Raw genomic sequence first — 13934 nt, 5'->3', positions numbered from 1 at the left:
CTCATGAACATTCTGGAAAAATACCATGACACTCATAATGTTCAAAACTTAGGTTAAAAATTTCGAAAATTTATCGAGAAAAACAATGTTGCGGTTTATCGGTTTTAACAATTATGACCATAAAAATATGAGAAAAATTTTATTCATCAACTTTTCACTTTTAGATCTGAAATATATGATAAAATGCAACATGTGACGTTTTTCCTTTAGTCATGAAGTATGTTTTAGCATTATTACTAATTATAGTCACTATTTATGTGATTTTTCATCAAAAATTCATAAATGATGCATAAAGACTTCATTATAGCCAAATATTTTACACACACCTTGTAAAATTGCATGTGACAACATACTAAACTTCCATGACCAGATTCGAAATATAACTCATATTAACCTATTTACCCATTTAAATACGATTTTAACTTAAAAATCCATATTCCGTGCAAAACAACTCATTTTATCATGAAAATTTACAGGCCATCAGTAGATAATATATGTGAAAACATATCCAAAAACCACTGAAAAATTCGAAGTTTAGCTATTTTTCGTCCAAAAATGACATTTTAATCATAAAAATCACATTTTAATGCCAATATTATATAAAATGAACAATAAAATCCATAAATAAACCAAAATGTCCTAAAAATCACTTAGGACCAGAAACTTTTAACATGCAAGGTTATTTTTAGGTTTATCTTCATAAAACCAAATTAATTAGTTTTGTATGTTAATCATATAACTCGGAAAAACTATAAACCGATTTGCATGCAAACAACCTAAGGCTCATGATACCGCTTGTTAGGATTCACTAATTCCATTACTTAAGATATTCATATATGTGACATTTAATTTAGTCATAAAATTAAATCTAGATCTTATGCATGCAAACTTGAACAAGAGTAGAGAAGAAATCATCATACAAGCTTATGGATTTCGGTTTTGGGCACCAACAAATTCTCCTATTTGTTAGTTCTTGAGCTTCCTTAAAATGGATGAACAAAGGATCCAAATTAGAATCCCTCCCAAAAGTGAATAACCAAGGTGTAACTCTTAATAATTAACAATACTATGAACTAGTAATATTATTAATCTTGCTTAAAAATTGACCCAAAATATTATTTTGCTCTCTTGTTTATTCGGCCAAGAGAAGGGAAGAAATGGAGTATTTTCTATCTCTACGTTCTAGTAATGTTAGAGAGTAGAATAAAAATTTACACTAGAAATTATGTAGTGTAAAAGTAGAATAATTATAGAAGAAAAACTCTTGTTTCTTCTAGGTGGAAACCGAGTGGGGGGAAGAAATGGAGCCAATGCATGGCCAAGATGCTCTTCACAAAAGCAATTAGGCATGCATAGCTAGAAGTAGTGTAATCATATGTGCTTTTCTTATTTAAATTTAAAACACAACAAAACCCTAAACACCCCTATAATTTCGGTACAATGTAAGATAAAATGGGTTCCATTTTATCTTTGTCAATTTGTCAATTTTGTCACAATGTCACATGTAACATGTTACATGTTTATGGCTCACATTTATGTATTTTTAACACATTAAAAATCAACATACTAATAAAAATATGTCATATACAAAATCGACTAATAATTCGTAATTACTTGTACCAGAACGGTTTATTGAATTATAAATCACAACGTCTTGTATTTATAATAAATTATTAATTCAATTTCAATTGTTTCGTAAACAATAATTTAATCTCAGTAATAAAACAATTTCATTACTTAGACTGTATCTTATTTAATCGAATTACAATAAGAGACGTCAATTATACTCACAAAATCGTCCGTCAATTTTAAGCAATTTAATTAACCCGTATCGACATACGATCAATTAAATAATCAATTAAGAGTGTCACCCTTTAGGTATGACCTAAGGGGATCAACTGATCACCACCGTCGCACGACAGTAATGTCAAACTCTAGTCAGCCAATCATTACCGATATGTGTGGACCAGTTGAATGTAAAATATTACATCCAACATGTATTCTTAAAATTAGATTTAAACATGTGATCATCATGATCAACAGTTGTGATCGCATTATTGTCGGAGGACACATATTCCAACAATCTCCCACTTGTCCTCGACAAGTGTGCGCTACCAATTCTCTTGTCCTATTACTATCTCCCACTCAATGCAAGGTGTCTTTTGGGTCGTACTTGCAAGTGATCACATCGAGAGTGGTTTCCTCGATCTGGAGAATAACTGATTTGACCGGAATTATCTACCATAGATACCTTCCGAGCGTGGCCACGCATTTCCAGTTCATTACTCCTCGAGTGGCCCTGAGATATTGTTTTAACCCTGACAAAGGGGTGGACAATTTTTATCGCACTATTCCCTTCGACTAGCCACAACCATCATAACCCAAAATATGCCCATTTGACCCCATTTACGAAGGTCGTAGTAACATAAATCAAAGCTAATCTGAAACTGTGCCATCTTAGGCGAACAGTCTTTAGTCAAAAGAATCAACTCATTAGAATACTATAGTAGCTCTCGCCACGACCAGGCTATATAAATTTGCCAGAACTCTATAAGCGGTCATTGCCCGACAAAGTGTTCCTAACAGTCTGCCTATGTGATCGACTAGTCATCTCACATGACTGTATGACACTGAACTTGCCATCAATCGCATCACACTCTAGTCACTTCGAGACGTCACCTCATACAAGTGACTATGGGCGAATACTATGTTAATCCGGGTTCACTTTAACGAAGTTCAATAACGTCATACAACCCGTTTGGATGTAACAAAGTATAATAAAAGAGTTTTAAAGTAAAACTCGAACGACAAAGGCGATTATCACATATGAATAGTCAATGCCTGATTATTATTTTATACTCTATAATCTAATTTGATCTTGTATGTAGTTGTTCATCTCAATCCAATTGAAATGACATGACTCATCATGTTAAGCCTATGAATAGGCATTGTAAGTAGGTCTTAGCAACTCCCTGCTCAACCTTGCTACATACTTGTTTTCCTTTCGTAATGTATACATTTGCATTACAATACTTTCTGAGTACGTGTCTAGATCCAATCTAGACATAGGCTTTCTTGCCTTAAAATAGCTCCCACTGTTTTCACAGTGTGCGGGACTCATCCCTCTTGCACATCCCATGATTGCAAGTGTACTCAATTTCCGTTGTAAATATTTCTCATTGTTCTTTATTGCCTAGAACGATTCTAGAAAATCTATTTCTTAAATAACATAGCCACAATGGTATCTTAACCATCCTGATGTGTTTTGATTATGGTTTTGTCGGAAACCATGCGCAATCTCAATTGTCAATTGTCATTTGTGTAACACCCTTGCACAAAATTGCATCAAAAACACTTTGCTTTACATCCTTAATGCTTCTGCAAGCACTTAAGGGTAATCTTTATGGCTTACATAGTAACTATTACTTAAATTCGATTTGAAACAATTCATCATACTCAAAGTATATGAAGTGTTATACATCATTTCCTATTTAATTGATTCGGCAGCGGAAGCAAATGGAATCAATCAAATATGTTCAATTCGATTGAACTAGTCATGAATCTTATCAACATAAGACTCCTTATTTGACATTAATATCATGCAGATTTATCTCCATAAATCCGGATATTAAAGATGTATTATAATACTCCATAAGTGTCAAATCATTCCCAATGATCAATATGTCATCCACATATAAGACTAATTAAAATTTCCGTAACTCCCACTAAACTCTATGTAAAAACACAACTTCTCGACTTATCGAGAAAAGTTTTATCATATGATCAAAATGTTGATTCCAACTCATTGATGTCCTACTTAAGACCATCTCTTAAGTTGCACATGGTCTTAGGATTGTAAGAATCTATAAAACACAAGACATGTATTGAATACATTCCTTCTAATTGAAGAAGTGGGTTTTAGATTCACTCGCTATATGTATATCATCATAATGAAACACAATCCCTAAGAAGATCCAAATAGACTTAAGCATTTCAACTAGTGCAAAACCCTTTGCTACCAATCAAGCTTTGATATCTAACAATTCACTTGGAATTTATTTCGGATTTTCATGGCTCTAAGCCTTGTATTGAGTTGTGACTTAAACACTCTCATGTAAGTCATATGTTCATTACTTTCCAGAAGTAACCAACTTGAATCAAACAATTTCTTTGTAAGTTACAAGCTATTTACTTTCTAAAAGTAACACTAATTCATCATCTTCAACAAGTGATGACTTTAACCTCCTAGGTTTTGAAAAAACAACGTTTTACACAAAAACGGCTCATGTAGCCAAGAAAGACCAGTTTCTTGCGACATAACATTCTTTGTGGCTCTTGAATAATTTCTCCCACTCTGTCTTCTAGAAATAAACTTTTATTCTAGAAAGACAGCTTCACGAGCCACAATTCTGTTGTACTCGTGATTATAGTAAGGAAAAATGAGCATTTGTTTCTTTTGAAAACTTACAAACATGGTACCCTACCATTTCATATCTCATATGATTCGTTTTAGATTTAGTGGAAAAATAATTTAGACAAAATGATAAAATACCCAAAAGGATCAAGTAACTCAAAGTAACTTGATTGAAGTCCAAACCATATCGAATAGCGTTTGATTTCTTATCCAACCACACATTATCCCATAATGTGTGTTAAGAGAGATTAACTTGTGATACTATATCACATTTCATTTGACTTATATCAAAGTCTTCACTTTGATAATCCCATCACGACTAAATCGTGATTCCTTGAACTCTTTGAACTTCTTCAAAGATTTCTCTATTTACCTTATTAAGTGAACACATTAGCGTCAACTTAAATCGTTGGTAAAAGAAAATGATCAACTTATTTTGGATCAATGATTTACAACCTCGATCTCCCTTTCAACCAAAAGGCACGAGACATCTTGCTTTGAATACAAGATACGCATATACCATAAGATCTAATGGTTTCAAGAGTACTCGATAACTCTTTGCGTTCATCATTCCTGAATTTAAGGTTTAATCTTGGGTTACCAATTTGAGTCTTGCATCATCTACATGATGTATCATTCTAGTTTGGTTTAGAATACAATCATCTTGATAGTGGGCTAGCCATACATCAAATCATGGTGTATAGGGTCACAAAAGTGAAACCTCTTTTGTATCTTAACAAGTTTATATTCTTATTTAGAGTTTATGCACTTAATAGTCAGAATTAAGTACAACTTTAAACCCAAAAACTAGATTGAGTACACAATGACTCTATCTCTCAACATCATTGTTGCTAGTCGTCATATTCTAGTCATCCTATGTATCAAATACAATGTTGTAAACCACCACCGGTTTCTAATATTGACGAAGTAGTATTAGCAAAATTTATGTCAATCAAATAAACATTTAAAGAAGAAGGCCCCATTATATGTCCCACAACTAACTTGTTGATTCTTCAATAATTTGGGGTAGTTTCCTTTCTATCTAGCGTCCAACAATTAAGACAATGGAAATTTTATCGGCCGGGATTGATAGGTTTAGTATCGTTATTCTCAATAACTTTACTTTTAACATTACCTTGTATCAATTCCATTCTAATTTTACTTCTTTAAAACCTTATCCTTTTCTTAACGGTTTAAGAGAATGCTCCCACTCATTTCAATGAGTCTTTGCTAAGAGAAGCAAAATTGAAATTCATGAAGACTACTCTTCATTCGTTTGTTTAGTCTTAAAACTTTCATTGAAGTGGTTGCGGTATTTTGGTCAATTTTGATTTCAAACAAATCTGGTTAGCAAAATGATGTAACGTTTCAAAGTACTTAACTCAATTAAGCATATGAGAAACAATTTATTGTAAGTAGATATGTTAGTCAAGAATCAAAAACCCTTTTGATCACGAATAACTCTTATCTATACTCTTCACAAGAGATCCTTTCAATGGATATTACGAGGTTTTAGAAGAAAATTCATATTTGTCTTTAGTTACGATGTTTTAATGGAGATTTGAATCAAAAATCGAAATGATATCGTATATGAATTGTGGTAAAGAAATAGAACAATATGATAACGGAATAGAGGAAAACTTAACATTTATCGTTTTATTAATACTTGTAAATATCAAGTAAAGCATTTACATAGTGACCTCTACCCAACTATGATAAATGATTCCAAAATCCAAATTCATATTAACTTGGGCATCGGTAAAGCCGAATATAACCCTTATCAATATAACTCGGTGGATTAACTCTTTAATCGATTCTACTTTTAGAACTTTTGGTCGATAAAATTACATTAATATTTATCTTTAGCCCGAAACACATCCGACAACCGTCGAGAATACTTTCGTTGAGTTCAACCCAAATTTCGAATAAATGTGTCCATGATCGAAATTTACATCAACTTGGGCATCGGTAAAGCCGAATACAACCCTTATCTTTATAAATTCGGTGGGTAGACATTTATCACCCACTTCACCTACGTAACAAGGTTTGTACCCCGGTAGGGCCGAGTGCACTCCCTCATGAAATAGGTTTTCATGGTTTCTACTTTTTGGTAAGGCTAAGTCTCAATTGTTTATTTAGCGAGAGGTCATGTCAATTTATTATCTATCACATTTTAAGTGAACTAAAGAGGTGAACTACGGTAATTATAATTGACACGGTCCATTTACTCGATTAAATAAAATGCATGTTATAGTTATGGAGATTTAGCGATGCATGCAACATATAAATAAAATGCAAAGCATAAAATAAAATCCTGGTATGGCCTTCGTAAAATAGTAAATCTAATAAACTATTACAAATTCGGAAACCAACTCCTTTGGTCCCTTGAGCTTCGGTCTTGGCACGCATTTCAAGGCAACGCTTTCTTTGATGGATCGCCTTCTCAAATGGCACTGTCTTCAAGGAATTCCGGAATATATAAATTACAAAATGAATTACATAATTTCCTATTATACATTTTTAATTAAAAAAAATCTATTAAATTACAAAACGGTGATACGAGATCACAATAATTACAACCGAATCGATATTCCCATATATTTCGGGTAATATCAATTAAAACTAAGGTCATACTAAGTAAAATTACATAATTCAAAATTTACATAAAATTAAAATATGACAATCATAAATAAAATGCAGCATTATAATATGTATGAGCATGCCAAATTTTATGCTAAATCGCCTTTAAGAGCCAATATCGTATATTAATCGGTTTTTACGGATTTGCGTGATTTAACTTATTAAAATCACAATAATTACATAAATTCATATTTATGTACAAGTTAATTACCCTAACCATCTTAGGACTTAAAATTAGTCTCCACTTACATTTGACAATAATTAAACTTGATTTCTTAATATTGTTCATAAATGGACCCAAAAATACAAAATTTATGCTATAAACCTCAAATTAAATCATAAGAATTTCAAATAATTTCAAATTTTGAAATTTAAACTCATGAACATTCTGGAAAAATACCATGACACTCATAATGTTCAAAACTTAGGTTAAAAATTTCGAAAATTTATCGAGAAAAACAATGTTGCGGTTTATCGGTTTTAACAATTATGACCATAAAAATATGAGAAAAATTTTATTCATCAACTTTTCACTTTTAGATCTGAAATATATGATAAAATGCAACATGTGACGTTTTTCCTTTAGTCTTGAAGTATGTTTTAGCATTATTACTAATTATAGTCACTATTTATGTGATTTTTCATCAAAAATTCATAAATCATGCATAAAGACTTTATTATAGCCAAATATTTTACACACATCTTGTAAAATTACATGTGACAACATACTAAATTTCCATGACCAGATTCGATATATAACTCATATTAACCTATTTACCCATTTAAATACGATTTTAACTTAAAAATCCATATTTCGAGCAAAACAAATCATTTTATCATGAACATTTACAGGCCATCAGTAGATAATATATGTGAAAACATATCCAAAAACCACTGAAAAATTTGAAGTTTAGCTATTTTTCGTCCAAAAATGACATTTTAATGCCAATATTATATAAAATGAACAATAAAATCCATAAATAAACCAAAATGTCCTAAAAATCACTTAGGACCAGAAACGTTTAACATGCAAGGTTATTTTTAGGTTTATCTTCATAAAACCAAATTAATTAGTTTTGTATGTTAATCATATAACTCGGAAAAACTATAAACCGATTTGCATGCAAACAACCTAAGGCTCATGATACCGCTTGTTAGGATTCACTAATTCCATTACTTAAGATATTCATATATGTGACATTTAATTTAGTCATAAAATTAAATCTAGATCTTATGCATGCAAACTTGAACAAGAGTAGAGAAGAAATCATCATACAAGCTTATGGATTTCGGTTTTGGGCACCAACAAATTCTACTATTTGTTAGTTCTTGAGCTTCCTTAAAATGGATGAACAAAGGATCCAAATTAGAATCCCTCCCAAAAGTGAATACCCAAGGTGTAACTCTTAATAATTAACAATACTATGAACTAGTAATATTATTAATCTTGCTTAAAAATTGCCCCAAAATATTATTTTGCTCTCTTGTTTATTCGGCCAAGAGAAGGGAAGAAATGGAGTATTTTCTATCTCTAAGTTCTAGTAATGTTAGAGAGTAGAATAAAAATTTACACTAGAAATTATGTAGTGTAAAAGTAGAATAATTATAGAAGAAAAACTCTTGTTTCTTCTAGGTGGAAACCGAGTGGGGGGAAGAAAAGGAGCCAATGCATGGCCAAGATGCTCTTCACAAAAGGAATTAGGCATGCATAGCTAGAAGTAGTGTAATCATATGTGCTTTTCTTATTTAAATTTAAAACACAACAAAACCCTAAACACCTTTATAATTTCGGTAGAATGTAAGATAAAATGGGTTCCATTTTATCTTTGTCAATTTGTCAATTTTGTCAAAATGTCACATGTAACATGTTACATGTTTATGGCTCACATTTATGTAGTTTTAACACATTAAAAATCAACATACTAATAAAAATATGTCATATACAAAATCGACTAGTAATTCGTAATTACTTGTACCAGAACGATTTATTGAATTATAAATCACAACGTCTTGTATTTATAATAAATTATTCATTCAATTTCAATTATTTCGTAAACAATAATTTAATCTCAGTAATAAAACAATTTGATTACTTAGACCGTATCTTATTTAATCGAATTACAATAAGACAAGTTAATTATACTCACAAAATCGTCCGTCAATTTTAAGCAATTTAATTAACCCGTATCGACATACGATCAATTAAAGAATCAATTAAGAGTGTCACCCTTTAGGTATGACCTAAGGGGATCAACTGATCACCACCGTCGCATGACAGTAATGTCATACTCTAGTCAGCCAATCATTACCGATATGTGTGGACCAGTTGACTGTAAAATATTACATCCCACATGTATTCTTAAAATGAGATTTAAACATGTGATCATCATGATCAACAGTTGTGATCGCATTATTATCGGAGGAGACATATTCCAACAAAGCTAGATGTAGGAGGGGTGGATATTGGGCCTTGTAAGCATCCACTCTATCATTGTAAGCTTGCTTGTGCATTTCCCTCATGAGTAGAGTCATGTAATCATTTCCTACCTCGACATCCTTGGGTTTGAACTCGTGATACTCAAATGGGTAGGGTGGTGTGACAATGGAGGAGGAGGGCTCGTCAATCTCGCCTATTTGTTGTTGAATAATGTACTTGGTCTCTTCGGAGAGTGGAAGAAGGTAGTTTGATCGGTGAACACTTAATCGACAAATCTTTGAAGGCAAAGTGAAGGATCTAGCTTCATTGGTTAGCCACCCATATTTGGTGTCAAGAGAATCATGCTTGACCCACTTAAACTTGTGAATCATGGTGTCCATATCAATGAGATCGATGACCTCCTTTAACCGCCACATAAGTGTTGTCTTTGTTGAAATTTGGGTTAAAGTGCTTGGCCAAATAGGTAACTAGTCCTCCATTTACAATAAAAGCGGTGCCCTCTTTACCACAATCGACATTAAGCCATCGTTCAACCAAAAGTCTTAGAGCATTATATGGCTTAGTATATTCCCTCCCTATGTTCAAGGTCGACTCAAGAAGAACACAATCGAGCTTGGTAAGATGATTAGTGCCATTTCTTGATATAAAAGTATTCCCAATGACCTTATGCCACACTCTAATGCCCAGATGGTGGACTAATAGAGCACGACAATCATGAAAGCGCACAAATTTCTTTCCGGAAATTGCCTCCCAAAGAGGAGCGGGGTCATACTTTTCGGGGATCTTTTCATAGTACGGGGTATCACTAAGGCCTAAAATCTTACTCAATTCACCAAAAGTGATGCGTCTATCAATATTTGCAAGACGAAACTCGATGTGGGTTCTAGTTTCCACCCTTGTGACTTTCAAGGAACTAAAAAATTCCAAGGTGAGGGAAGGGTATGTCAATTCTTTCATGGTAAACAATTTACCCAATCCCATAGCCTCAAAGAAGGTTTTGGTTTGTTCAAGAACACCCAACTTTGTCAAGGCATCTTCACAAATAAATTTTGTAGGCATAATGGTCTTCTTAGCAAAGAGAACAAATTTATCCCTATGAGAGTCGGAAGTGAAAATTACCTCCGGATAATTAGATAATTGCTCAATGACCGGAGTTGTTGATGTTGTAGCTTCCATAGGGGGACCTTTTTGAACCTCCAACCTTGCCTCATGGACTACCAATGCCTTTGACAATTGTTTTGCTTGAAGAGTTTGTTGCCTTTTTGAAAGTGTCTTCTTTGGAGGTGCCTTGTTGCCTCCTTTAGTTCTTGCCATTGTTGATTACACCAAAGAAAGATTGAAATCTTCAATTTTTAGTTATGCCCAAATCGATTTAAGATGAAAGAATGTTGCTTTGTATCTTTAAAAATCGACTCAAAGGTTGAAGATTTTGGTGTTTAAATCAATTGTTGTTGTAAAAGGAGTGATTAATTCTTGTTGTGAGGAAGTTTGGATTTGATTTTGTTGAATTTGGTTGAGGAAATTTGGTTTTGTTGATGTAGAGGATGAGAGTTTTTGGGGTTTTTGAGTTTTTGGGGTTTTTGAGTTTTAGGTAGTGTTTGAATGTAGAAGAAATAAAAATGAATAAGGGAAGGGGGTATAAATGACCCGTTATATTTGAAAACAGCAGCAGGGGACGAGCGGATTCAGGACTGGGACGCTCGGATTCTTCGTGTTTTGCCTTAGGAAAAGACGCCACAGGACGAGCGTCTTTCAACAAAGACGAGCGAATTCCTCAATTTGAGACGAGCGGATTCTTTGGAAGACGCTCGGATTCTGTTACAGGGTGATACTTTAAAAATCAACAGCATAAAGACGAGCGTCTTCTCTGTAAGACGAGCGTCCAGAATCAGACGAGCGGATTCTCAGTTGGAACGCTCGGATTCTGTGACAGACCATTTTTTTGAATTCTACAGCTCTGCCAGACGGGCGTCTGGTGACATAGGACGCTCGGATTCCTCGGGACGAGCGGATTCTCTTCTTGGCCGCTCGGATTCCTCCTTGTCCACACGGATTCAGGTCCATCCGTGGGTACTGCATAACCCGTAACATTTTCATTCTTCAATTCTCGTGTTCTTCATTGTGGGGGCACTACAAAGGCATGAATAGCCTAGGCAATTACTATCCCCACACTAAGTCAAAGCACTATACATCAATAAAATCATAAGTCCCTCCCTCACTTCTCTTAAAATGATGAATATCTTGATCAAAGCACAAAAATATAAATCCAAAAATGACAAAAATGCAATGTAAAAATTGAAATGTAAGTTAGGGAGTTAGGATATTTACAAATGGTGGTTTAGGGAGGACTCCACCAAACTCTCATCCAATGTGAGATGTCAAGGGGGCATGTTCAAGGTGTTGTTGATGTTACTCAACACCTTGAAGAAGTAGTCGAAAGCTTGTTCATTATCATGATAAAGATCCTCAATAGATCTTTGCACTTGTTGTTCTCCGTGATGGTCTTGGTTCATAGCATTACCAATGTAGGGATTGAATATCCCTTCGAACTCATCATCCCAAAGACCGTAAACTTCGTCTACTTGATCATTAAAAAATTCTTGAGTTGATAGAGACAACTCTCCTTCTTTCTTGTTTTGGCCAATGAGGCCATCCTCTTCACTTGTCATGGGTGAGCTTTTCAAGCTCTCTTTGTTGCTATTCTCTTGCTCTTTTGATGGAGCATTATCAACTTTCTTCTTCCATTGGAATTCCGACTTCTTCCTATCATCCTTCCGGCTATAGTGATCAACCATAAAGCATGGTTCATGCAAACGGGGAGCTCTCATGGTCTTGTCAAGATTGAAAGTTATGGTCTCGTCTCCTACTTCTAGAGTAAGCTCTCCGTGCTTCACATCTATCACCGCACCCGCGGTGTGCAAGAAAGGTCTACCAAGGATGATCGGAATATTGGAGTCTTCTTCCATGTCAACAATGACAAAGTCCACCGGGATGAAGAATTTGCCGATTCTCACGGGAACATCTTCCCATATCCCTAACGGTGTCTTCGTCGATCTATCGGCCATTTGGAGTGTGATGTTGGTACATTTAAGCTCTACCATCCCTAGTCTTTTACTAACCGAATACGGCATAACACTCACGCTTGCTCCTAGGTCACACAAAGCCTTGTTGATCGTGGTGTCGCCAATGGTACACGGTATTGAGAAGCTTCCCGGGTCTTTAAGTTTCGGAGGTGAACTCCCTTGAAGGATTGCACTACTCACCTTAGTGAAGGCGATAGTTTCAAGCTTCCGGATCGACTTCTTTTTTGTAAGGATGTCCTTCATGTGCTTTGCATAGGCCGACACGTGATTGATTAATTCCGTGAAAGGAATCGAGACTTCCAAATTCTTCACAATTTCCATAAATTTTCCAAGTTGGTCATTAAACTTAGGTTTAGCTTGACGACTCGGGAATGGAAGTCTAATCACAATGGGCTCCTTCTCCTTGGCTTTTTCTTCATTTTTCTTTGAAACTTCTTCTTTTGTTGGTTCATTTTCTTTAGAGTTTTGCACAACTCCTTCTTTGTCACTAGCTTCCACAACTTCATCCTCAACTTGCTTCTTCGGTCCTTTATATTTCGTACCACTCCTCAAGTGAATGGCACTAACCGTTTCATGTCTTGGGGGATTACCTTGAGGTGGTAATTGCCCCTTTTGTCTTTGAGAGTTTGAAGATGCTAGTTGGGTCAATTGAGTTTCCAACATTTTTGTGTGGGCTAGGATGTTGTTGATGGTGATGTCCTTTGCTTGGCTATCTTTTTGCATTTGAGTGAAAAATTCTTGTTGATTCTTTTGCATTTGGAAGACCGCTTTTTGAACATTAAAACCTTGGTCATTTGTTGATTGTATGGAGTTTGATTTTGGTAACCTTGGTTTTGGTTGAAAAAGGGTCTTTGATTTTGGTTTCTCATGGGAGGTGTGGTGTATGTTTGTTGAGGGTTTTGAACATTTTGGCTTTTGTATGAGAGATTTGGGTGGAATTTGGTGTTTTCATTGTAATAATTGGAATAAAGGGTACTACTCTTGTATGCTTGAAAAGCATTCACTTGCTCATTTGTTCCCCTACATTCACTTTGGTCATGTCCCAAAGTTCCACAATTCTCACATATCCCACTTGGGATTGATGAAGATGCTACCATGGCATTAACATGATGCTTTGGTGACTTTGAGGCTTCTTCAAGTTTAGCCATAGACTTCTCAAACTTCAAGTTAATGGTATCAATATGAGCACTAAGTTGAGCACCCAATTGAGTAATAGAGTCCACTTCATGTTTTCCTCCTCTAGTAGCCTTGCGAGGTCTACTATATTATGAATTATGGACCGCCATTTCCTCAATCTTGTTCCAAGTTTGATTATCGTCAACTTCGGTGAACATACCATTTGATCCCATGTTGAGAATGT

This window comes from Silene latifolia, chromosome 6, assembly GCF_048544455.1.
Source record: "Silene latifolia isolate original U9 population chromosome 6, ASM4854445v1, whole genome shotgun sequence".
In the NCBI taxonomy this organism is placed as follows: Eukaryota; Viridiplantae; Streptophyta; class Magnoliopsida; order Caryophyllales; family Caryophyllaceae; genus Silene; species Silene latifolia.
The sequence above is the reverse complement of the archived record's forward strand: the minus strand, read 5'-3'. Positions refer to the sequence as shown.